This window comes from Cydia splendana, chromosome 5 (assembly GCF_910591565.1).
Source record: "Cydia splendana chromosome 5, ilCydSple1.2, whole genome shotgun sequence".
Classification (NCBI taxonomy): domain Eukaryota; kingdom Metazoa; phylum Arthropoda; class Insecta; order Lepidoptera; family Tortricidae; genus Cydia; species Cydia splendana.
In genome coordinates, this window is record NC_085964.1 from 17,311,238 (window position 1) to 17,336,106 (window position 24,869).

Consider the following 24,869-nt stretch of genomic DNA (forward strand, 5'->3'; position numbering starts at 1 on the left):
TTTGATGTAGAAAGAGCATTTCATACAAGAGCACTAACAATAAGTATCCCGGCTAATAGTAAAATAAAATAAAGTTCAAAGAATTTACGAGGCCTTACCTCAGTAGTGTTTTCACTATTATCAAATTCTTGAAAGGGGTCATCCATTAATTACGTCACACGTTTAGGGGGAGGGAGGGGGTCAAGAAAATGTGACATATTGTGACATGGGGGAGGGGGGTGACACAAACTTTGTGACGTCACTTTAACTTCATCAGTAACCGAAATTTTTTTTTAAATTATTTTATTCGCTGTACATTTAAATAACAAGTTTTTAAAACGATAATCGTTTTTATTCTTTTAATTTTCTTTCCTAAGCAGTTTTGGGTTATAAAATTACTAATATTTATATCGTCAAAAATATTTTGATAAAATATTAATAATACCTACTTAGGTACTTACTTAATTCGATTTGGCGATTTCGTAGAAAAAATGTGACGTCACACTAGGGGGGAGGGGTTTGCCAAATGTGACCAAATGTGACAAGGGGGGGGGGGGGGAGGGGTCAAAAAACCTAGAAATTCGTGTGACGTAATTAATGGATGACCCCAAAGTAGGGGCTAATATTTTGACAACGATTTTCACATAAAACTATTAACCATCACTGTGCGTCAGGAAAGCAAACAATTTGTCCTGCATACCAGCTCCAAGCTAAACGACGCATAGTTTTTAACCGGCATATAATATATAAGCCCTTTTGTAGTGAGACAGAATTTCGCTGTGACCGAAGCAGCGGGTGCACTGATAAGGGTGCGCGATTAAAACGAATCACCGCGTCGCTCTAATTGGCCGGGCTGATCCAATTAGCTGCGACTTAGAAACCCGCAGGCCTCACTAATCTACGGGGATGTAAGAAAATTGCACTTCTTGTAAGTTGACAGTTAGGTAAATACTTTGGCGATATACGTATGTAATGTTTTATACTTTATTTTATTAGGAGACCAACAGCTTTAACAAACAATATAAATACTCCAGTAAAGATACGCTTACGTTAAACATTAATTAGTAATAGGCAATTTTTTTTTTATTCCTTTTCTTTAGATCATTTTAAGATACTTTATTTTCGAATCCAAAAAACTTTCTGTCCGGAAGTAGGTAAAAAAAAATAGTTAAAAAAAAGAGCCGTTCTTGTTTGTTAAAAATAGTAATAGTATTTTTAGTTCGTAAACGTGACGAAAATAATATTTATAATGAGTCGACAATGGAATCAGTCAAAATATTAACACGGAAAATAACTAATTCAATAAATGGCGGGGCCTCACGGATATACGTCGTAACTTGATATAAAAAAAAAGTAATAATTAGGTCTTTGATTGAATTACCATAAAACTACCTCATTAAGCTATTTATCCGAGAATCCGACATCAATATGATTTGTAACACTTGTATATATATTTACGCCTTAAACATGCTAGAAAAAATGGTTATAGATATAATTTCTTGCAGACTTTGTTCTGATAACGTTCAAAGTGATATTCAATACATAATCACACAAAAATATGGTCAATGTAATAAATATGTGCATTTTATCAAATTCGCTAAATGAAACTACCAAATTTGAACTCTTTGCGCTAATGCTAAGGATTACATTTCCTTGCGGCGCGCGGGGACAGTTTCAATGCGGGCGGTGGCGGGAGTTCGTGCCAAGGACGCGTGGATAGTATGTAGGTAAGTATGTACTTACCTACAAGTTGCTACAAGTGACAGGCCAATTCGAACGTGCGCGGGCGTCTCGCTCGCACCAAATATTTGTGCGGCCAAGTCTGAGCAAAATGAACGCGCGCGTGAATGATAGCTGATTAAAAATAACTGATATCATATCCAATATTATTGGTTGATGTTCAAATTATATTCGTAATTATATACGTCAATTATGACCCACTACAAAAATAAAAATTGCGCATGACTATCTATCGTTCTTATTTAATTTCAGAATGGCATAGTGTGGAGTGGCATTATAAAAGGAATACTTATTATCGTAGTCATTTGACAGTTTTGGTGACACTTTCACATTCTGTCACAGCGAAGTGTGTAGGCCCACTCTTTAATTTGATATTAACGTCTATCCAACAACTTTGTCAGTAGAAAAAGGCGCGAAATTCAAATTTTCTATGAGACAATAACCCTTCGCGCTTAAGCGTCTGTAGACTTTTTTTTCAACAAACGTATTATATTGACTATTTCGTGCTCTTTCAATTCATAGTTTACGTTCCATAATAAGTATAACATAGTAAGTTCCATAATAAGTATAACATAGTAAGTATAATAAGAGTCGACGTGAAATATATGTTTACACTTTTGCACCTTACTCCTTTGCAATAAGGCGAAAAGTACGGCTTTAAAATGACAGCGTTTTACACAAAAATAAAACGCTAATTAAATAACTTACCATATTCGGAACCTAAGAATAAATAATATTGAGAGAGGCAACACTGTCGTAGGGGGCTATTCATAAATTTAAGTCATTTCAAATTTGGAGGGGGGGGGGGGTCTGGACATCGGATGATGGTAGCATGACGCAGGTGGAAACGGTGTCATTCGAAGCATGATTTTTTGATGATTTTATGGGGGGGGGGGGGGGGGGACAAAAATCGTCAAAAATAGATGACGTCATGTATGGACAGCCCCTAGGTCGTATTGTCTTTTTCTAGCATATACCTCCCTCTCTACCCCACACTCCTACCACACAGGCAGGTTGCTTTGTCAGTTATACAAGACAAATTTTCAAGTCATTGTCTCAATATTATACATATTTGCACCATGCAGGATTAAAAATTTAGGTTCCGAATAGAGATGCACCGGATATTCGGTTACTATCCGGTATCCTATCTCGCCCTTATTTTAATATCCGGACGGATACCGGATACTAAAATAAGGGTACTAAATAACTATGCTTGATATCGGAATATAATCGTACTCGATTATTATTTTAAAACAATTTAAACGTTCCATTCACTAGCTCGCGCACTAATTTCGTACCTAGTGATAGACCTATATACCGCGCGAAAGTTCATTACGAAACAGGCCAAAACTTCCACAATGCGCACCTGAAAAAACCTGAATATTTCCGCCGGCCGAATATTCGGCGGCTGAATACTGAATATTCGGCCTATAGTCAGGCCGTACCTCCCGTATCCTGTATGCGGCCAAACAACTATCCGTTGCATCTGTAGTTCCGAATATGATAAGTTATTTAATTAGCGTTTTATTTTTGTGTAAATGCTGTCATTAAACAGCTGTACCGATATTCGGAACCTAAGAATAATATTGAAACATGTTTGTTATCGCCTGGTGGTGGGAAGACGCCAAACCAATGTGATTATACATATCCTATGATATACTTATTATGTGTATGTAATATAATTATATTATGACTGTTTAATTAATAATGTAGTACGTACACCCTTTATTGTAACACCTGTGAGGAGAGAGATATTTAGTAAAGTATACAATTTGATAGGTACATTTTGTAAAATTAACATTTATTGTATTTATTTATTAATTCAAATAACAAATTGCACCTTACAGCTAATGCCAAAGCAGCACAATTTGGAACACATTAACAACATAAAGCATTTTTAACATTATTTATAACAATACAATATACAGCTAAGACACATGTATTCATTATGGTATGCTACTCTTAGGGATCTCTCTTTCTAATATCCTCTTGCACTTTCACATCACTATTCCGGATCGTTTTTATTTGCTAGATAATTTAACGGACAACTATAGTACATTGTAGGAGAAGACGGAAAACCGCTAAAAGATGGACGAGTGAGTTTGAGGGCCGACACGTTGGTGGAGGCCCTCGAATAATACGACTCCATCTTTAGCGTTTCCGGCCGAGGCATTACATAGTGCTTTTCACGACTACTGCGAGGAAATAAGGAAACATTTGGATAACTATAAGTACTAGCCCGCGATTTCTCTGGTAGCAAATTACTAGCCACTGCCTGTGCTGTCTCTTGAATTTCGGTAGGCGTCAGCGTAAGAATATCATTTTCTTCACTAGAAGAACTCATTTTTATAGCGAGCGTAGATACGTGTTTCTTATATTTTATAGTACTATCCAATTCAGTGAGAATTTTCCGATCCCGCCTTTTTTCTTTTTTATCACATTTAAGAGGCGTTTTTATGTTGTTTGCTTCAAACGGACTCTAAACTTAGAAGCGTTTTTGCTAAAAAAACCACAAACAGCTACAAAAGTAAAAAACGCCTTAAGCGTGAATCGAATGAACTGACTGAATGAATGAATAGTTTGACATTTCGTTTTTTTTTAAACAAGAAATTGGTCCTATAAATAACCTAAATTTATTTTTGAAGGAAAAATTGGGCCAAAAAAGACCTTTTATTGATTTTTATGTTTTAAATTACACTCATTGCTGTAGCGAACTGTCACCAATGACAGATGATGATAATAATGAAACATTGTACACTCGCGTGCAAAAGTATTGCATCACTTTGCATTTTTTCGTCCGCATCCAATATATTTGTAAACTGGTTAATTTCTCTAAATTATTTTAATGTAATCATGTTCCTCGAAGTTTTAGCTTTACGAAAAGTAAAAAAACATGGAAATCGGCCCAGTATTTTTCAAATTATCGGCATTTTCCCGATTTGTGAGCGGTTTCACGTTATCACGCGCACGAGTTGCGTTACCCTTGACCCTTATAAAACGGGGGTAGAGAAGGGGTTGTTATCAGTCACTTATCAGAAGTCGATCGTTACATATCTCCGCGTATTTTCCCGTGAAAAAGACCTGGAAAAATGGAAACCACTGAAGCTGAAGTCCGCCAAATCATCCAGCCCCTGCAAGCGGGGCGTAGCCAATGTTCAGTAGCTGCCGAGCTGAATTTAAGCCAATCTGCAGTTTGCAGAGTTTACCAGAGGTTCCAGGGGACTGGATCCTTTACTTCAAGACCAAGAAGCGGCCGCAGAGAGTGTACATCAGAGAGGGACGACCGCTTCTTTGTCACAACATCTCTCCGAGATCGACACCAGACCAGCATTGCCATCCAGCAGCGTCTGCGTGAGGTACGAGGAGTGGCTGCCAGTGAGTAGACAATAAGAAGAAGACTTAAGAAAGCGAACTTGACACCCAGGAGGCCCGCAGCGGTGCCCAGATTGCTGGCGCGACACCGTACAGCCTAAAGAGAGTTTACTGAAAATCACAAGGACTGGACCATTGAGCAATGAACCCCAGTTCTCTTCTTGAAAGAGTGCAGAATGTGTTTGAATGGATGTGACCGAAAAGGAAGAGTCTACAGAAGGCCAGAAGAACAGTTCGCTCAATGTTTCTTCTCCGAAAGGGTCGCCTATGGCGGTGGATCCGTAATGTTCTGGGGCGGCATTTCCTACGACGGGCGGACAGAACTGGTTTTCGTGCCTGGCGGGGGCCGTGACAGTGGATTGACCGCTGCCAAGTACATCACTGATATCCTGGAGGAACATGTTGTTCCTTATGCCGGTATTTTTGATGAGGGGTTCATCCTAATGCAGGATAATGTCCCGTGTCATACCGCTAGGGCCACCGCAGCCTACCTTCTCGAAGTGGGCATCGACACAATGGACTGGCCAGCGATGAGCCCGGACCTTAACCCCATTGAACACGTGTGGGACTACCTAAAAAGGAGGGTTCGAAAGCGGAATCCTGCCCTGGTCAATGTTGAGGAGTTGAAGGGAGCCTTGCTGGAGGAGTGGGACGCTATTCCTCATGATCACATTAGAAAATTAATTACGTCTATGAAAAACCACTTGGTTTGTGAAAGGAGGCCTGTAGGTGGCAATACCAAGTATTAATTTAATAATAATAAACGATATTGTATTAAAAAAATGACTTTTATTCTCAAGTTTCCGGATTTATTTTTGGAGCATTATTTGACTACTTTCAGTTTTATGATTTTTTATAGTCTTCAGATTCGAAATTTCATTGAATTTACCATTTTTCTAATGCGTTACATTATAAGCTTTCAGTTGATACCAAAATTTTCAGAATCGGGTATAGAATTACAAAGATGCGGACGAAAAAATGCAAAGTGATGCAATACTTTTGCACGCGAGTGTAGTAGTGGTGGTTCAAGTGCTACAGCTATTGCCTACTTTCCAGCTTGGTTTTAGACCATCTATTGCCACATTTCCGAACAGTGGCGTGAAAAATTTAATTATTTATTTCACACCAGCTCGGAAAGGCTTACTTTGCACTTCAAAGACTGAGAGCAAAGTTTCATTTTATTCACAAGTGAGGCAAAGGAATCAAATGCAAATTTTGAGTTGTTTTCTTATGTTTGCTGGTAGAATTGACTTTTAAATCATAAATATTTAATAAAATTCATTTGTATTTGATTTTGTATGATATTTTTACATTTAATATTTGCTTCGGGTTGGTGTGGTGAAACATTTTGTGTTTCACTTGGGGCAAATTTTGTTTAACCCTCGTGCTTTGAAACCCTCGCAACGCTCAAGATTCCATGTTTCGAATGTTTTACTTGCTCAAGTATCAATATTAGCACGAGCGGTTAAACAACAACTTTGCCCCCTTGTAAAATAAATAACTATTTCAATATAGTCAGCTAAACTGAGGTACAAATTCAAAAACTCACCAGCAGTTTAGCTTCACGACCTTCCAGATGGAAAAACAGCATGCCAATGACTTGAAAATTTGCCTTGTATAACTGACAAAGCAACCTGCCTGTGTGGTGGGAGTGTAGGAGCGAGGGACGTATATGCTAGAAAAGGGCAATACGACCTACGATAGTGTTGCCACTCTCAATTAGAAATGCAATGGATAGTTGTTTGGTCGGATACCGGATATTCGGCCCGACCGTCGGCCAAATATTCGGTATCCGACCGCCGAATCTTCGGCCGGCGGAACAATAAAAATAATAAAAAATCCGTTATTTCAGACCTTGGTTCATACACTTACACCAAAAAACTAATTAACTACAAACTAAATTTAACAATACCTACATTTCGGTTTTTAGGTGCGCATTGTGCAGGTTTTAACCTGTTTCGTGGTGAACATTGGCGCGGACTCATTTCTATGTTCGAAATGAGTAGGTACCTACGCGTGCAAGTGAGTGGATGTTTAAATTGTTTTGAAATAATAAACGAGTAATGTACAATATGACCGTGACTGTTTCTTAAATCCAATTTGTTTACTCTGAAATCAAGCAAAGTTACTATCCGGTATCCGGCCGGGTATATTATTCTGAGGTTCCAAATATCGGTACAGTTGTTTAATTGTTGCTTAATTTGGAGATTGACCCCAATTTCATTTCTGATCAAATCGGTCGATTTGATCATCCCGTCTGGACTTCACTTAACAGCCGTAACACATTACCGCGCCGTTCAGGGTCACGGTGCGCCAAACCATAGCCTGATGTCATGTAGGTATGTATAATGTACTTAGTCCAAAATTATGTTATTTACTAATTATGTTATTTATATGCATTAAACGTTAAATCTGAACCAATTCGATTACTATTCTATAGTGAAACACATTCAGCTTGACTAGAAAAAGCGCGGCAAATTTAAAACATGTATAGCGTTAGGTTTCAATAGCGCTCAGAGACCTGACTTTTATCTCGATATCGTAATTTTCTAGCGACAAATCCATTATCTATACAAAACTGTCGCAAAAATGTTATCGCTTGTATATCGTGGTACAGGATAGGATGGAGCCATATACTTTACTACTTGCTTGCAAGTATCGTAATTAAACAGTGCTAAGTAGTTAAATACGCGCAATGTATTTTTATGTCATAAATAATGTATTTATTTAATGTTAATTTAGTATTAATTATAGTATGTATATTGTTTTATCCACAAATATGAATAATTGTAGTTAATTTACCAATAAAACATAATTTATACGGCCACAAATAAAATATTAAATGCTTCTAAAGTCTGTTTGGTTATTTCTACATGGAAACGAAGTCATTTCAAATTATAAAAACATTAACTGAACACCTTATTGCCGCCTGCAGTCACCGCTCGCCGCTCAGCTATCCGCTGTCGTTAATACCACGGCCTTACGTTTTATGACACTGAGTCGCGTCAGGGGAGCGACACGGTTCGGTGCGCTTGCGTTCAGTCGAGTTTTGGAATATTACTGCAAATTTTTGTTGTTTGTTAATTTGTTGGTTATTGTTGTTTGTTAATTTGTTGGTTGTGGTGTCGACTTTTATTGCCCTAGTCGCCAAATGATGTTACTAGTGAAATTTTAACCGACACCACACGGTAAAAATAAGTTTAACAATAATTACTTAATTAAAAATCGAATAAAAACGGTATTTCTAATGCATAACTTATATTTTTTGCTATTCAATTAAAGAGTACTAACAAAATCCTAACTCAATTAATTAGTGCAAATATTTTAAGGTTTGCGATTCCTGCTCGGCCTTGCGTCGCAAGGTGCCCGGTACCACTGTATTGCAGCATTAACTAGAAATGCTTACTTTGGGGAACATTAGCAACTGTCGTTTTTGATAATTACATTTTAGTGGTGAGGGGTGGTACTTAAATGACCGCTATTGAAACCTAAAGTTTAAACTTATAGGCGCGAAGATTTGATTTCCCTAAGAAAATTTTAATTTCGCGTCTTTTTCTGCTATCAAATTGGGTGTGTGTCAGTATAATAGCCCTATATAATTGGCCTATTATTGTATTAAATTTAACGCGCACGCAAAGACGGAAAGCCTGCAATTACGTAAAATTTACTTTCTTATTTACAGCACTCTTGCCCAGATTAAAGCTAATAATTAGTTCGAATCTAGTCTCCCATATTTTTTACGTTCACTGGTACATATGTTTTGACCGAGTAAATAGTAAATATACTAAATACTTTTTTAAATATTCGCGCTCGGGGCGATGGAAGTTTCATCGTTCCGTCGCCCCGCTCCATGCAACGACCAATCGCGTTAGCTCGCTGGCTCGTGCGCGGCAACTTTAAAGCTACGATAACGTTTTTGATGGTTTTTTGTGTTACGAATCATATTTCAAGCCGATTTTTACAGTATTCGATGAAGGAGAACTCATAATAAAAATCCCATATGATATTGATCTATTACCATTTTTAACCAGGCAATTAATGCACAACCCCATAAAACCTCCCATACGGTATTATTTAGTGTACGATTAAATTGCAACGCTTGTACTTATTGTAATTTGGAAATAATGAGAGAAAAAATAGCCTATTACCATTTTTGAGGACGGAAATATACTGAATTTAAAAATAACCGTAGGTTACTTACTTTAAATGTAGGATACAGAATTATTTTTTGTGTGATTCATGCTTAATGTCATAAAGCAAATATTTCTCTATGAGTATAAATTTAAAAAATGTTATTAATATTTTTTACAAACTTTCTGTGATTTTTTATATTTTTACATTTTTTTTTAAATACCTAAATGTAATATATTTATTTGGATTATGTGTCGACGTAATCACTAGATTTATTATCTGTCCTATACACCGAAAATTTCAGCTATTACTAATTATTTCCATTCCGCCATACTAGCCGAGCGTACCTTTCTTGGCCTAAAACTTATAACTAGGATACAATCATGAAATAACAGGTCTCCCTAACAGATACAAACGAAAATATTACGGATTTGCTTAGGTACTAGGTATAGTATTAGGTATGTATTACAAAATTTTGTGTGTGCGTGACCCGCGCGCGTTAATGCGTGTGTGTGTGTGTGTGTTTTAAAAAGTTCTTCCAGTGACTTCGATCGTATAAAATATTTGGACTTAAAGCTTTTAATTTTCGTAGTGTTTGATTGCTTCAAGGGTGCTTTGATGCCTAGCAAATTTCCTTGCCGTAAACTAAAGATCTTTGTCATCTACATTTTACTTACCTCACTTCGCCTGGGGAAAACAATAAAAATGATCTTTATGAAAACGTTCAAAATCATCAAATAATTGTCTCGTATATAAAAATCGGCATTCAAATGTCCATTAAGAATAGTCCTTTGCGTATGAAAACGCCACTTTTTACCATACCTACATCGCGAATAAGAAGAAAGCTCAAATCAAAGCGGTGTAGTGGATCCAATCCATCGAGCCCGGCGCCGGCGACTGCCCGATTACCATATCCTGAATAGCGCTCCATTTACTCGCTGACCTACTGCGCGAAACTGTATTCCTGCTCCGATTCAATGAAACATTACTATAGATTTTCAATTGTTATATTTAGTAATTTTAGATTACTTATGGGAATATTTATAGCTTGCTTGTATATTAGTTAGTTATACTCGTACTCAGTAGGTAATTTTATTAACCAACCAAGAAGAGCTCAAAAAAAATACAAGAATGGATTAACTATCAAAGTGTTCTATGATACTGATTTTGGGGTAGTCCCCGTAGCATATGACCATGAAACTGATTATTCCAATAAGAACATGACCATGAAACTGATTATTCCAATAAGAACATTTTGGAAGTTTCTCTATTTTTGTGATTTCCCGTTCGGTTACTCTAATACCTACAATGTAATCAGCTATCTTTTGAAATTATTCTGCCTTTTCAAATGCCAACAATCCGTTCTTCATTATTCAGTGTATGTTCTGTATTGTTCCCTCAGACACTGGGTACTCTTATTAAATTGTACAGGTAGATATAAATTCATTAGGAAATTTGATGGAAGTTGTTTAGACAAGGCGCGGTAACGACTCGCTTCGAGCCTCCGACGCCTTTAATGACATCGAAGTTGGTGAGACCCAGTTTGCGTGCGCAATTCTTATTATTTCTTTATTACAAAGGAGTGCCTCATTAATTTGGCAGCCCCTCGAGGCTCTGACTCAGGGTTGAGGGAGTCGCGAACCCTTGACCTGGTTCGCAAGAGCCCACGACAGTGAGCCGTTAGGAATTGAAATGGCAACGCTTGCGATACATAATTAACGATCCTCATTACGGGTATCGCACGCCGCGTGATAGATGCGTGCGCCCGCGCGCCGCCCGCTCTACGTCACACCGTCCAGAACTTGACGGATCTACTTATCAATATCTTATCGTATGAACATATCCCATGTCAGGATAACAAACACATAAAAGATATTGCAAAAGATCGTCCAAGTAGATGCCGCACTTTAAAGCAGTAGTAAAGGATGTAACCAGGAAAATCCCTAAGATGAGAAAGATTCAGATTTGTCATCACGAGACCACGATCGACAATAGCTCCAGAAGGACGCCAACACAGGAAGACTCATTTTATAAATGATGTCGAACTGAAAGCCACGAGCATCGCTTCGCGACCTAAGAACCAAACAAACACGTATAAAAGCCCAACTTGGATCATTCCAGTCGAACACATAATTCCTAGACTCATCGTGCGAGCTAGACAGTTTCTATTATCCTTAATAGTGGCCGTAAGAGTTTCAAAACGGCTCAGTGAGAAACTTGTTCTCGGGAAGTGTTCGCAGGCCATGCAGAACTGGCAAAGTTCGATATTGAATGTCGCGTTTTATTGGGCGAATTCGATTATCACAAAGCGCAGCGGCTACGTACCGTGTATTTTGTTAACGACATTTATCCCATACACAGAGCTAGCAAGATAGCTTGTTCTAGCTACCAATTATTGGCCGATATTTGAATAGGACAGCATGCAAACTGTCGGAACTATTTGTAACGCGCTGTCGATCAGCGCAGACGTTCGTTGAAAGCAGACGTTGATTGGGCCGCGTGTTGGTTTAGTCTAGATGTAGCTTTTCTTTCGTCGTGTTTTGGAACCATAATTGAGTCGTCGGCGTGAAGCTAGGTTAATTTGAAGGAGCCGTATGTAAAGAGGCTAATGAACGCGGGCAACGTGTCCGTGGGCTCGTGCATTTTTAATGGCGCGCGCTACACACCCACTATTAATATTTACCGAACACGTCAAGAGGGTGCACTTTACCTTTTAGTTAACTAGCGTCCGGCCGTTCATTAAATTTTCACGCGCGTCAGTTTCGGTCGAATTTTCCGCGGCGCTGACCGGCCGGAGCGGCCGATAACGAGCGAAACGAGCGCGGTCCAGGCCCCCCGACCCGCTACCCGCCATCGCCCACCCAAATTTTATTAATAATAAACTGTAACTGAAACGGCAGCTTTGAAGTAAAAGAGCGACTCGAACGCTCGTTATCGAGAATTATGCAAAATCCTTTGACGTACAAAGATATTCCCAAGCTAAAGTTAATAGTAGCTTTGGTGACTGTGAAAATAACTACACATGGATACTTGCTGAAACTTCAAATAAATCTCGTTATACACTTACTTTTCCATTTCGTTCACAAATCAAAATTACAGTCCCGCCCTTGTCAAATCGGGTTAAAATACTCAAACGTAACGATTGTTGAATAACAAGTCTCAAATGTGTAATTTTCCACCTTCCATGATTTGTAATAAATATATTGAAATCAGTGAGCTTTAAAAAGTATTAGTAAAAGTAAAAGATGCGCTTTTTTGTATGGATACTTTACTAACTACTCAAATACGTACAACAACAATACATTTTTTTTTATGGGCAATCGTGTAAAAGCTACTACCTACCATTTTTCAATACGCAATCAAATAAACCTGTCACATCAACAAGTCCTTAAAAACTACGCAAAATTATTCATCGATGCATCCTAAGGGTGGCCCGGGCCCTCAGCTCCCGCGGTACGCGTGCTGCCCGCGCATGAATAACGAATGAGCAGCGCCAGCGCACGCAAGCGGCGACAAACTGCCGCGGCGCACGCGACCCCACCCTCCCCTTATTTATTACCACCCCCCGCACCTATCACTCTTATCTTACCTTTCCCTATCTTTACACCGATGCTGATGCACGTCTTGGAACTACTTATATGTCGGGTTAAAGTGACGTGCTGGTGAATTATGGCGGAAAATTGCGGAACTACACTAACTGTATGCAGCAACGCTCAGTAATTAATCACCTTAGTTTTATTTTTAAATTTTCCTGTAATATTTATCACTTGTGTAAGACTTAAAGCATGATTCGACGGAAAATTCAGTCAGAAATAAATCAATTTAAGTATGTAGTTTAAATATTTAAATCATACTGTAATTATTTCAATATTTAAACAAATACGGTTTAACAGGAATATTTAAAAATAAGTCTCACGAAAGTTTAACTTCAATTATTTCCATATTTATCGGATGTGGTGAACCTATTAATTTTTCGTGATTTTCCAGGCATTGATGAAATTCTATTTATTATCGACTGCTCCTGACGCTTGTACTGTAATATCCATTTTTAATATTATCTTCATAATATGAGGATTTTTTTAACTGTTTGTCATAAATGTATTTTTGGCTAAACTATAGATATGCAGTAAGAAGTTTATAAAAAAGCTTTAAAGCTCATTTGTGAGTGACGGAATTGTTTCAAAAGTAAATTAAGCAATCATTAACTCGCTTCTTTTGTAATGAATTCACACTCGCCCTATTTTAGACCAAAATAAACAAAGTAGGTACATATTAATAACGTCTGCTCCAGACAAGCAAAATGTTACATAACAAGGGTAAGAACGTTCACGAGAAGGTAAATTTATAAATAGATAATGAACATTGAAGGAGTCTGTCCGAAGCTCATAAGCAGGCCCTTCGACGAGTGCAATATTGCGGCCAAATATCGCCGTGTTTGCCGACCTCTCTACGACGCCTACTCGTACAACTATTAAATTATTTAGGCCCGAGTCTTGTATAGGTATTGTCTCGCGAATGTCGGGCCGATTGCCGCGCCGGATCGCCCGGGCCCGATTTGACTTGAGAATGTAACTGGCTGTAATGTTTCTATTAATCCACGCGGCCATGTAAAACTTACATTGTGACGTCATAATGATATCTAAATTACCTATGTCAATCGTCCGTGCGTCTCCTTGCGCCATTAGATGTACGGGCAAGTACGAGCGAAAATGCTCTGTTGAATTGGCCTTCTTAATTTTAAATTACACTCGTACAGTTTTTATTTATGGGACTTGGTTGCCTAATAACAAATAATATTTTATGTAGAACCAAATTGGTGACTAAACTTGTTATTAAAAAAAAATCAATTTGTCCGTGACATCACCTATTACCACTAAAAAGCGATGTCATGGTAGCTACGTCACGTCTCTAGTGAAATAGGGCCGGGGGATGTCGACGTCGCCAATATAAACAGTCGTTAGTGTTGTTACAAGTTACAATCCAATGGGAATGTGCCGAATGCGAGTATCGCTAGGAATCGTTCTGTATTGAGTTAGACGGACGCGTCCTGTTTGCTCTGCCGGTTAATGGAATGCCGATGGGCCATTGTGAGCCGGGGGGCTTTCTATTCGACCATGATATTAAATTGAACTGATGTGTATATATGTGACGTCCCACGGTCAAAGGTACCTTATGGCGGGTATGGAGTTATGCATACCCCAGTAATCTACAATAAATAAGCTATCGATAACACAAAAGATCAACCTTCTAGGTTGCGTAGTTACAGAGATATGATTTTTTGAAAATAATGTTGTGAAATGAGCAACTTTACGATAGAGAAGTTTTAAGTTTAGCCGCCTAAAAAACTATGTTCCTGAAGTAAGTTACATAGTTGACTACAAATAATAATACCTTATATATCTGAGATTAAAAAAATATTGCGACTTGTTCTGTAATGCAAATAGAAACTTTTGATATCGACTGATTTATGTGTATACTAACCAATCTCTTGAAAATAAAGTTTTATTTCATTTTCACGATTGATTGCAATGAGCTCTCAAGATTTAAATTTTATCTATTAGAAAACGACACTGACAGACAGTTTAAGCAACAAACAATACCGATTTAGAGGTGAAAATGTATTTTCTGACTTTTTCATATAAAATCACAAAATGGAATATTTTTACTTTTAATGTCACACACAATCAATTTTTCTGAGCACATATGAAAGAAATTCTGTCATTCAAATGAAATAAATCCTAAAACCCCAACTAAATACTATATTTAACCCCTTATGCCACTTTAAACTTACATAACAATAACAGTATTTGCTCCATACATTTACGAAAAGGTACCTTATGGAAATAAATCTAATAATACATCACTAGTAAATATCAATCATATTACAGTTTATCTTTTATGAATAGAAAATATTAATTTACATTAAACTGCCCCAAATTTAATTAGTTCTTCGTCATAATAATCTTAAAAAAGACCAATAATTTGTATGTAATGAAAAGGTACCTTGTGATTAAGTTACATGATGAGGCATGATGATGATGGAACAGTTAGGATAAACTAATAATATTTTGGTAATGGTATAAATCGTCTATTTCTTATCAATAATATATTTCGGTTTCTATTGAAGATAAGCGGCATTGAGGTTCAATGACCTCAGATATTCCATAAGGTAATGCGTCGGGTATTGGCATTTTTCAGCAAACCAATGGCTGATTTACTGCATGCGACCAAACCAAATGAAGATTATTCTAGTTAAGAAAGACTTGACGAGAGTAACTTTGGTATAATAGCAGACTACTTGAATTTGTGATGTCGGTCTATGTACGGTCATAATATTTGCGAGGCGCCCCAACCAGAACTGAAATTATCAAATTAGTTTTGCAGAATGCTAATACAGGAAATTGGTAGAGAACTACCAAACTTCTTTTCCCGTATTGACTAGTTTTTTTGGGAATTTTCAATCTTTTTTCCATAAGGTACCTTTTCTACTAAACTCTGAGACGACATTACTAGGCTTATAACTAACTTATAACAAAAATAAAAACAGGTAAACAAACGTTACGCATTAAGGTTTCAGATCACACAATAAAAAAAAAATGAGCATTTTTTCACCTCTTTACAAAACATTTCATATCTCCGAAACTAGAAACCCTCATAAGGTACCTTTTCCCGTGGAACGTCACATATATCTTAATGACAACTTAGTTATTAAATTTAACAACTTTTGAAGGCGCGGCCAAGTGCGTGTTCGGCCACGCGTAATGGAAGGTTCCGTACAGTGTTCTTATGTTGTATGGAGTACGAAACCCAAAAAGCAACTTTATGCCTCCTATCAAGCCAATTTTAATACTCCGAACTGGCAATGACTTCAACTGCTTAATTTATTAATGACTTTCTCGAAACAATACACATTGTAATATCGAAACAATAGGATAGGTACGGGTTTTATATTAAAGAAATATACATTTAATATTAACGTTTTCTCGCATATCATTTACTTTATTATTCATTCTTCGCAAAGATAATGTTTAGCCGCACGCTAACCTCGTCGGTGGCTTATATTTTTATGTAATTTATGGTCTCTGCTTAACAAGCGTTATACATGCAGTTTAATTTTAAAGAGCTTTATTCTAAGCATAATAGTAGTGAACTGGTCACGCCACAAACAGTAGGGGATATTTGAGGAAAGTGGTTTGAGGTAGGTCAAGGGTACTCATTGAGTTCTGATACGACTTTCATTAGGGGCCGAGCTGTATCAAGGTTTATTTGGAATTCCAAAAATGCCTTGTCCATGCCACTTATTCAACCCAACTTCAAATATAGCTTGTACATATACGTACAGTGTAAGCTCTATATATTGACACTCAAGGGACCGGACGTTTTTTGACGCTATAGAGACTTTTCGTTAAATAGAGAGAATTTAATATTAAAGTAAAGCAATTTAACTATAGCCAACAAATTTCGACGTTATAGGGAGTGAATCGTTATATCGAGTGGCGTTATAAGGAGTTAACACTCTATTTAGGAATGTAGAATACATCACAAGAGTCTGGCCGCTAAAAGTCTTATCACACAGAATCAATTTCAACGCACATTGAACTGTTGTACCTATACTGTACTTTACGTACTTAGCTGTTCGTTGTGGTTCGTACTTCGGCTTTTCCTTAGAAAAATACCTCGCGAAAAAATCGCACCAAATGCGCCTGCAATAACCGTAGCTATTTGCTCAAATAGACACGTAAAATATTGACTGTAACGTCTAAATTAAGAGCAGTAAACCCCCGTCGCGTCGTAAACACGAGGCATCGGTGCGTAAACTCAAAGGTCAGGCCCCGGACCTTTGGCTGCACTCTAATGACCGATATACGATATTGGAGTTGAAGATTCGCAAACTTGGAGGAAAGAAAATGGGAGAGCGGCTATTTGGGTTAGGAATCTGTAAACAATGGTGTATTTCAATTATACCATTATGGTTTTAAGAGAAGGGTCATTCTGATTTTCTTGTCTAATTTTAAGTAATTTAGTTTTTCGTTAAGGAAAAATTATGGACATTTAAGAAAACATTGACTTATAATTTTGGTACAGGCCAATACCGTAAAATGGGGTGAGTTTGGGGAGAAATTTAATTTTTACATGTGAAAACTGAATGGTGTATATAATAAGTGGTTCGGACGTTTGTATTTTAGTTTGTATTTTATTTTGGGTAGTTCCATTTCATAACTTTGACGATCTTAAAGTCTAGTAGAAACAAACGTAAAATGTATTTAGGAATACAGAAAAATAAGCGAGATGACAGTAAATTATACAGCTATAAAAAATATTGTAAAATTTTGAAGAGAGTTATAAACCTATCAAAAATTATAACAAATGATAATTATATTGAAACAAGTGTTAATAAAGCTAAAGCTACTTGGAGCTTAATTAAAAAACATACAACTACTACATTTTCAATACCAACTATGATATCTGAAATCCACGCTGGTGGGGTAAACTTATCAAATGCTTCGGATATAGCAGAAGCATTTAACGCATATTTTATAAATCAAAACGTACACAGCTCTTTTCAATCACCAAAATATAATTCATCTCAAATAAACACTACAAATAGCATATTCTTAGCTCCCGTAGACATTTACGAAGTTAAAAGAATTGTTAGACAATTAAAGAATAAAAAGAGTACAGGTTATGACTGCATACCTATTACACTCATTAAGTCGTGCATAGACCACATTGCTGAACCTCTTGTCTATATTATAAATTTGACACTTGAATCTGGCATATTTCCCAATCAACTGAAAAAAGCGCTGATTAAACCGCTATACAAAAAAGGCAACCAAACTGATATGGGAAATTATAGAGCCATAGCATTACTGCCTGCTTTTTCTAAGGTATTCGAAAAAGCTATTTATGAAAGACTAAGCAAGTTCCTCAATAAAAATGGCATTTTAAGCTCATCCCAATTTGGATTTCAAAAAGGGAAATCGACCTCTCTGGCTGTGTTTAAGTTATTTAAGCAAATCTGGGATAACGTAAATGAGCGTAAACCATGCGTTTCCTTATTAATCGATATGTCAAAAGCCTTTGACTGTGTGCTACATAACGTACTTTTACAGCAACTAGAACACATTGGAGTTAGAGGGAACGCATTGCAGCTATTCAAAAGCTATTTAACCAACAGAGACCAAGCTGTGGTTATCGAACATTATGATAGGCAAAACAAAACAATTGAACACAAACAATCTACCTTTCAAAAGGTTTTACTGGGGGTACCTCAGGGAAGCGCATTAGGTCCACTTCTTTTTCTTATTTACTTAAACGAACTTCCAATCCAAATTGAAGAACCATGTGTGATGTTTGCAGATGACGCGACTATATTATTTTCAAGTGAAAACAGGGACACAGATATGAACGATAATATTAAGCGCAGCCTTAGAACAATTCTAGATTGGCTTGAGACTCTAAATCTTAAAGTGAATCTAAGTAAAACGAAGCTGATTCAATTTAGGCATTATAAAACTCCACCAATTCCTTTAGATATATCTGACGCAGGGACTCCTATTGAGGAAATTACAAATGCTAGCTTTCTAGGTGTTAAAATAGACTCTCACTTAAATTGGAAGACTCATATTGAGTACATAAACAGCAAGATTTCAAGTAGTTGTTATGCCTTATCAATACTTTCACAAACATGTTCCGAAACTGTAGTAGTAAATGCTTATTACGGAAATGTGTATCCACTACTTACATATGGAGTTATCTATTGGGGTAATTCTGTCGATGTACAAAAAACATTTAAACTACAAAAAAAATGCTTAAAAACTGTATATCGTATGCGCACTGAGGAATCGCTTCGTAACGTGTTTAGAGAAAAACGTCTTTTAACTTTGACATGTATTTACATCCTAGAGCTATGTTTATTCATAAAAAGTCAAGCTGCATATTTTGTAACTAAGTCTTGATTAAAAAGCAATATACGAGACCAGTACAAATATGATCTTTACCTTCCAAGGGTTAACAACTCTATGTACAAAAAGAGCAGTTTTGTTATGGCTATCCGTATTTTCAACCATCTCCCTCTAGACATGAAAGCGCTAGACGGAATTATGTTCAAACGGAGGCTCAAGAACTGGCTAATAGATAAAGTATTTTATGATGTCAACGAATTTTTTGCAAGTTAACAGATAACAATATTAGTATTATAAGCTTAGTTTTAAGATAGGTAGGTTGCCTACCATAATTGTACGCCCTAGCAGGCAACTGTTGATACTTATTACTTTTGTAAATTACCACCTTTGTATGTACACAGTTATACAATAAACATTTATTCTATTCTATTCTATTCGATAAAGAGGAAAACCCACCTCACCCCGTAGTGCCTCGTATTTGGGCGGAGAGGGTATTTCATACAAAGGTGATTTTGGAAGATTGTTGGATCGATTTTTTTTATTATGAATATTACTATAGCTCCATTTTAAATTAGAATACATTATTTTTATAGCAGTAGCCTTAAAAACCCACCTCACCCCCCTCTCAATCCTTCTCTCCCCATTCATAACCCATAGCTCCCCGCGAAACCTACTCACCCCGTTTTACGGTACTACTTCCTACGGTTTTAGAACTTTTATTATTTGTAACCTAAAATCGAACTCGACGTTCGAGAACCGTATTAGAGAGTAACCAACCACATGCTATAATTTCAATGCAATAATTAAACTTGCACCGAATTATTTCCAATAGCTAAAGTTACCACCCAGCGCCAATGTAACGCGACTTTACGAAACAGAAAAGCACAACTTTTGTTATTTATTCTATCTGTGCCGCAAAACTGACATTCGCAAATTGCGGGGATCTTTCTCTTTTACTACAATGAAGGCGTAATACGAGTGACAGAGAAAGATGCCCGCAATTTGCGAACTACGATTTTCGCGGTTATAGCCCAGGTACCAGGTAGGTACCTACAAAAGTTTTATGTTTACATTGAAAACAAGAGTCACCATACGCTTCCGCAAAATCCAATAATGCAATTTGTTCGCCAGTTAATCACTTACAACAACATAATTGCATAATTTGAAAATGTAAACCGAATAGCTCGCGCGTTTCATCCGCATAGAATGGGACATTCGGCCGGGCAAGTTTCAATAGCGTACGTATTAGTTTGAAACCTAATTGTTCCGAAACCCGCCGCGACAATACCGCTCCACTACTCGCCTCCGCAAATATGCATTGTTTAATTAACGCTACTCCTAATTCATAATCCGACAGTTATAAATTAGCGAGATCCGCTCCTGTAATTAGCTTCGCAATTATAGCTGCTTGAATTTCATTAATGCCGAAAGTATGGTCTAGGTGCGTGATTTATTACTAACAGTGTCTCGGCGTAATTAATATCGCATTACAGCATTACACCTGGCGTGTACTAGCGCTACAAATATATTAATCAACTACAAGATCCTCATATTGTTCCCCCGTTCTATTATTAGGTAATAAGCGCGTTTTCCGTGCCCGGTGGATGTAATTGGAAACCCTATACGGCTATTTAATTTACCTAGCCGCGCCACCTGGCTCGATGGCGAAACAATTGCCGCTCGCCTAATTATATTTTAATCGCAACATGCCCCCTGCTCCCCCCGCAACCGGGGGGGGAACACAACACTAATTCATTTGTGCGACGAGCCCCGTCCACTCGCCTCGAGCCAAACTGTTTATTCTCATAGGAGAGTTTAGGTCTCCTAAAGCATTACCGACGCCTGAACATATTAACCGAAACGTTTACGTTAAGGGCTTAATTATGCACTTTACGGTCTAACGTACAATCGCGTCAACTTAATTAACTTGGGCACATTGTTTAGCGACTTGCCTTAATTTATGCATTAACTCATAACTTTTGTCCTTTTAATCTCGTTTATTATATATAATATGAATAGGTAGGAAACGTCTCGTACGCGCAGCGAGTTGATCAAGTGCAATAAATATTAAAGTTACAGTATCATTGTTGGAACCGTACCGGGTACCGCGTTACCGCATACTATACTATTGTGCGGTTCGCTTTGTTCGTGGCATTAAACTATAAAACTGCTTCCAACAAAGGTACGCTTGTAACATTTAGTTACACTCATCTGAAACTAAAATAAAGCATTTTAATCCCAGCAATAAGTGAAATATGGGGGATGTAAGAAGCCGGTCATGCGGCATGGAATCAATTTCACGGGCGATGTGCGGCGCGCTGCAACACTGCGCCCTGATATATGGAGCCCCCGTGTTGTATTTATAATTCTTAGACGCATTCCCGGACGCCAGAAACTATTACAATTTCGTCTAACGAACGCTTGTAAAATTAAATTTAGCGCTTCATGTTACAATTTCGTTGACGTTGGCAGCACTAATACAGATACATTTCAATTTTGCTCCGCAACTCAAGCACTGAAATGATTACGACCTGACAAACGACATGTCAGCTTCATAACCACCACTTTGCGCCTGGTGAAGAAGTAAAACCGTAGTAAATCTAAGGAACTTCCGAGTGAAGCGGAGAAGACGTGTGATACGATTAAACACGGAACTGCCTGTAGAAAAATTAATGAAGCTTAACAAGTACTCGTTTCAAGTCCAGTATCAGTATGACCTAGAGATCCGTAATAACTATGAGTATTCTGAGATCGGTTTTGAGCTGGTTCACTTGAAGGATGTTCGGTAAATGGCAGAAATAGCATCTCTGCTCTTGCGCCCACTCCGTATTAGCGTGAAAGCCTTCGCGGGGCACGGGGGTTGGGGCTGCGCATTGGCCATTAGCGTGATTAGAGAGCCTCCCTGCCGCCCGCGAATTCTTTAGTCCTCTCATCTCATAATAGATACTACATATTTCATTATTTATGTAAGCTCTGTTTTACTTCAATCTACTCTCCGGGAGATTACGCAATATTTATTTTGTAGGTACACATGCAGGAAATTGGACATTACGTAACGAAAATATTCATAGTACATGGGGCCCACAGTCTTCGCGAACAAGACCTTAAGCAGTAACTTTTAGTTATTTCATTAATACACTAATAATTTGACTCTACTGAAAAATGTGAGTGTATATTTAGCTACCACGGCGCTACTAGACGTACGGATTGCCAGAATGACTCGATAGACTCCTTCTTCAACATTAAATGATTAAACGTTTTGTGATTATTGCTTTTTAAGTTGAAGAGAAAAGGTGTAACTTGCAACTGTAATTTATAGTCAAAGCCCTGGTACAATAGAAAATATCTTTGATTCGTTACTTAACAGTACCTGTCTTATTCTTTACAGATGATGGCGTGTTCGTACCTGAGCGCTGCTGGCATGAAGCCGGAGCCGGGCGCGTGCTGGCCGGCGCTGCCGCTGCCCGGCGCCCCAGAGCTGCCGCTGCCGCCGCCCAGCGCGGAGCCGGCGCCCGCGCTGCCGCCGCCGTACCGCGCGCCCGCGCCCTGCCACCCCCCGCCAGAGCCGGCCCTCGACCTCTCCACCCCGCACGCGCCAAGGCTCACCCCGCCGCGCGAAGACGAACAGTGACTATTATAGTGTCAGAGACAATCAAATAAAATTATTACTCAGCGACTCAGGTGATCGCCATAACTAATTTAAAAGAGCCGTCAGTAATAATTTTACAAACTGTTAAGTTAAACTTTAGTGACGTACATATTTAATTTCGGTTGTGAAAATGGCAATTTATGTAAATCCGCTTTAATGGTATCCCATTGAGCTCTGGTAGTACTTAAGTGTTGGACGAGATGTGTTTAACACAACGCGTTTCTACTTAAAGTGATAATGAGATGTTGATGTATGAAAACAATGACGACATATCGTATGGTATTTAATCGAACTTTGCTAATTACCTGCCTTATTTCGAATGCCAGTTAATACCATCATAAAAATACAAGGTACTTGAACAAAGTTATGTTAATTAATTGAATTATAGCAGACACCTTTAGTCTCCAAACAGTTTGTACGCTAGTGGTCTTAAGTTAGCAAAATTCGGTATTTGACCTAAACATATGTTTTATGATGGTTTTTAATTCATTATAATACTTCGTTAAAAGTGTCATACGAGTATATACTCTTGGTTATCGAACAATTATTGTTACATTAATAATGATTGAATTTCAAAAGTCGGTGTTTAAATATACTGTTTCAAACTCGTTGGAAATCATGAACGCTCGTAGTGAATAAAAACTTTCAGCAACGTTTATTCATAATGGAGTTTGTTCCCGCGTTTAAATCAATACGCTTTTAACGCGAGATCAAACCGACTCGATATTTTGTTATTGCCACCATTTATGTTATTGACATGATATAGTAAAAAGAGAAAAGTAAAGTAGGATTAGACGCCGCCGTTACTTTGACAGAGTAACCGATGGGAATATTACAAACACGATTTACTCTTTCTCTTTTTGCTATGGTATCACCATCGAAACACTGAATGACTCAGTGCTCTCAGGTACTACGTGTGTCCACTGGTGCCACCTCTTGCCAGTGGTTAATATTATTTATTGTAGCTCCTTACTTTAGAACATTGTTTTACGCACGCGTCTCTGTGATTTGCTATCATGCTCTGTAAATAATAACATTAATTCTCGAATAAATTTGTTATTTCGTATATAAACGACGAGCTGTTACTTAAACTTCGATATGAGCCCGTTAATATTATTCTTTTAAATTGTAAATATTAGCATAAACATTTAGATCTAAGTAGAGACATCGTGTACCTACCTAAAACTTTAGGCGCAAAACTTCTTAGCAATAATTCGATGCCAACATCTTTGAAGTTAAAACTCGAGTTACTAACATTCTCTGTATATATTGAACTAAGTTTTACCATCAAATAAATAAGTGCGAATCAAAATTTTAAATGTAAACCTACAGTTAATGTATGTAAGTTATCTTAAACGCTAACATTCCTTTTCGTGTAAGTGTAACTCAAATACATGCCTATAATATACTTGTTATTTTGTTTTTAAACATTTTTTTTATTCTACGACATTTATTATAGAACAATTACTATCAATTTCAATATAACGAGTACGTTAAAATATTATGAAACTTATTTGTAATTCATGGACTGATATTAATTTTAGGTAACAATTTGCAGTCTCAAATATGCATGTAAATGTCTCTTATTTTAACCAGTCATTAATGTCATTATTACAATAGAAACGTTTATTGTGTAAATTCATCAGTATTACGATAATTCAAATCGATATAGTATCTGGAATCAATATGTATATGTAATGTTAGCGTTTAGTGAATCTTGCCATCTAACGATACGTAATGTATAAGGAACGGTCCGGGTTTCAGACACAAATAGCCAAATATAAGAAAATTAGTGTAACTCAAGGTATTTCACGATTTGATGAACACTCTTCGTTAAGTTCTCTGCATATTAAAAAGTCAGGTATGACACCTGATATCTCCGTTAACCTGTGGTAACCTTAACCTATGGTATGCTTTAGCACTGGGGGGTGATTTTTTAATTTTGATCTCTCGATTTCGTCACTCGAAAATCGGTGGAAAACGGCGAAATGCTAATTTTATAATACGAGCGATAGAAATTTGGAATCTAGTGATAATTGACCACTCGTTTTCAATTATATTTATTAGTAGAATTGAAATGCCTAGCATTGGAG

The 24,869-nt window shown here is 37.4% G+C and overlaps 1 protein-coding gene across 2 annotated transcripts in view; it reads left to right on the forward strand.

The window, feature by feature from the left end:
• The window catches only part of LOC134790992 (LIM domain transcription factor LMO4), a 278,938-nt gene extending 254,389 nt beyond the window's left edge, over nt 1-24,549 (forward strand). For both annotated transcript variants that reach the window (XM_063762037.1, XM_063762036.1), the window contains exon 5: nt 22,516-24,549. The gene's annotated coding sequence lies outside the window, so the exon portion shown is untranslated. The remainder of the gene's footprint in view (nt 1-22,515) is intronic.
• Nucleotides 24,550-24,869: the final 320 nt, after the last annotated feature.